General features: G+C 42.3%; 1 protein-coding gene across 1 annotated transcript in view; it reads left to right on the forward strand.

Annotated features, from left to right (window-relative positions):
* Nucleotides 1–2497, forward strand: part of recql (RecQ helicase-like) — a gene marked incomplete at its 5' end in the record, with an annotated part of 30702 nt that extends 28205 nt beyond the window's left edge. Inside the window, 1 exon segment of the mRNA XM_035674237.1 lies at nt 804–2497.
* Nucleotides 2498–2843: the final 346 nt, after the last annotated feature.

Genomic DNA, 2843 nt, shown 5'->3' on the forward strand with positions numbered 1-2843 from the left:
ATACAGGGTGGGTATAAGAGTCAATGACAGTGGGTAATCCGGGCCTTGTTAAGGAGGCCAGCTGCAGACGGGAAGAAACTGTTTTTATGGCGAGACGTTTTAGTCCTGATGGACCGCAGCCTCCTGCCAGAGGGAAGTATCTCAAAGATACACAACATACAAACATTAATTTTATATCGTATATTCATTGTTGGGGTCTCTGCTGCCTCACTGAGTGACCAGCTAACAGCCAGTGCCAATTTGTTGCCGTGGTAGTGTTGCGATTAGCAGTTCAGCATGGCTCATTAGTTTCCTTCATTTTGCGTGAACCAAGAGAACAGTCGGCTGGTTTACTGATAGGAACAGGTCTTGCATTAGATCAGAGTGGCAGTGCAGTTTACCAATTCCCCACACTAGAGTACAATACAGCCTGTTTCACTTGTACACTGAACTTGAATGCGGAGTAGAATATTTAAACAGTGGCTTTTTAAGTTGAATTTTGAATAGAAAGTGACAGCCCTATGACACTGTAGGCTTTTTGTCTTCTGACTCTGACAATACTGACAGTTGTATCGCCCAAGCCTATTACTCATGATCACTGGTGTCCATACTCCGGAGCATGCTGCCACTAACCATCACACCGGCTCTGCTAATATGGTTGGTTTTTTTCTCACTGACTACATAGGTAGGTGGGCTAAACTGTACATTATGTTTTATTTATTTTATATTACTGAATTTATTTTAGTTACATATTGTGGTGACTGATATAACTAGGGTTTATATCAGTATCTACTGTTCACTCACACTAGTTTTCATGGTTACAGGACACATCTGCTGGGGATGTGGAGGAGGGGACTGATGTGACCTTTGACCTCATTGTCATGGACAATAGCTGTCCCCCCCAACCCAAACAGAAACTATTTAAAGAACAGAGGAATCTGTCCAGGAAACAAGATCTGAAACCAGTTAGCCAGACAGACAAACAGACAGAGAGGACAAAGAAACAGCTGGCAGAGGGACACGAAGAGGAGGATAGGAGATCCATCCTGCCTCAACATGCAATTGAGGTTGATGTTGAAATTAACATTATAGATAACAGTGATGGTCAGAAAACACCATCACATCCAGTTAAACCTTGTTCCAAACGCAAATCCACCACCCCTCAGAGAGCGAGGAGGAAACCCCGTGCTGACGCAGCAGGTGTTCCCTCTCTGTCCCCAGGCGGCGACGCAGCCACCTGCACCATGCCCAGCTCCCCGTCGCAGGCCTCCATCATCTCCGAGACCGCGGTCGAGGAGCTCTGCAACCTGAGGAACTACTACAGTAAACAGCTCAGGAGAATCAACTATATTTCCCATGAGTACCTGGGGCAGCCCGCAGAGCCAGGAGTGCTGGCGTGCATCAGGGAGCCTCTGAGGAGCCTTCGTCTGCCCCGCAGGGCGACCATCGCCCAGACGGCCCGCAGCCTGTGGACTCGAGTCAGCGGCAGGAGGAAGCTGGTGCACAGATGACATCAACTCAATCAGCTGCACTTAGATTTGATGTTTGTAGTGTTTTATCATGAAACGTTTGTGAATGTTTTATCTGCTAACAAAAAGGCCACTATGTGTTTGAGTTTGGAGCCACCTGGTGGTTGTACCTGGTGGCTTCCAACCCCAGTCACCCACAGATCTGACCTGGGAACATTGAGATGAATGGACTTAAAGCAACACAGAGTTCAGCCTGCAGGCCAGAGTGACCCAAATCAGATTTTTATGCTCTGATGTGATTCATGACAATTCTGATTTGGCCCACTTTCATATGTGGTCCAAATCAGGTAGAGCGCTGAGTTTTTGCAGTGTGACCTCAATGTGAAAAGTCATATCAGATTTCATGTAAGTTTTAGGGGTTCCCGGTAGCTTAGTTTTGTACAAACAATAACATATGCTATGAGAATTGCGATAGAGATCTGCACATGGTGGCTTTAAACGCCCTTCACAGGTTGATAGATATTATGTCTCATACCTCAACTGTTGTGCTACCAATTGATTCTGGACCCTGATTTAACACTGTACGTCACTTTTCTGTCGTTTATGTTATAGGAAAATCTATGAACTAATTAAATTAAAACAGGGGAGGATTTGAATCACAGATTGAGATTGATTTGGGGCATTTGGAAAGAATTGGGATGAATATACAAACATGCAGTTGAATTAATTTAAAATCTTCCTTCAGTTGACTGGTGGATTGACTGATGCACTGTTGGTAAAATCTCCAGACTCCTCACACTTGTCAGTTGAAGTGTAGAAAAAAAGTGGACTGAACAATGGAAAGTGTGTAAACTTTGTACCAAGCTCTTTCTGAGATTTACTATAATGAGTTCCTCTCTGGTGATGTCTGTTATTTTAATTTTGGTTAATTTACAATTACGTCAAACAGTACTGTATTGTCTGAATCTTAGTTTTTAGATAACTTTTTTTAGGTATAACCTAAAAATAAAATTCAGATCTTTTGTTATAATATATACAGTATCTCTTTTTTGTTATATAAGCATCAACTGACAGTTTTACTCCTGTTTCTGTGTTTGGGTCGTTCCCAATGAAAAACCATATTGTAAACAGTCAAAAAGAACTTTTTTGCATTCAGGGAGAATAAAAATAGAAAACTCACTCTAACTGTCTTCACTTAACATTCATTCATCACTTTTAATGAGCATTGAGTCTAAAGTTCAGGAAATTTAACTAATGTAAACTCGGATATATATTTAGAATGTTTTTCTGCTATCAATCTTCATCAGTTAATTTCAATAATTTCTTCATTGAAGCCATCAATTCGCTCATGCTGTCTCGCTAGTCGTGGAGCTGTAACTCCATGGCGCGCCGGTT

This window comes from Morone saxatilis, unplaced genomic scaffold, assembly GCF_004916995.1.
Source record: "Morone saxatilis isolate NCDOM2014 unplaced genomic scaffold, NCSU_SB_2.0 Contig10, whole genome shotgun sequence".
Taxonomy (NCBI): Eukaryota; Metazoa; Chordata; class Actinopteri; family Moronidae; genus Morone; species Morone saxatilis.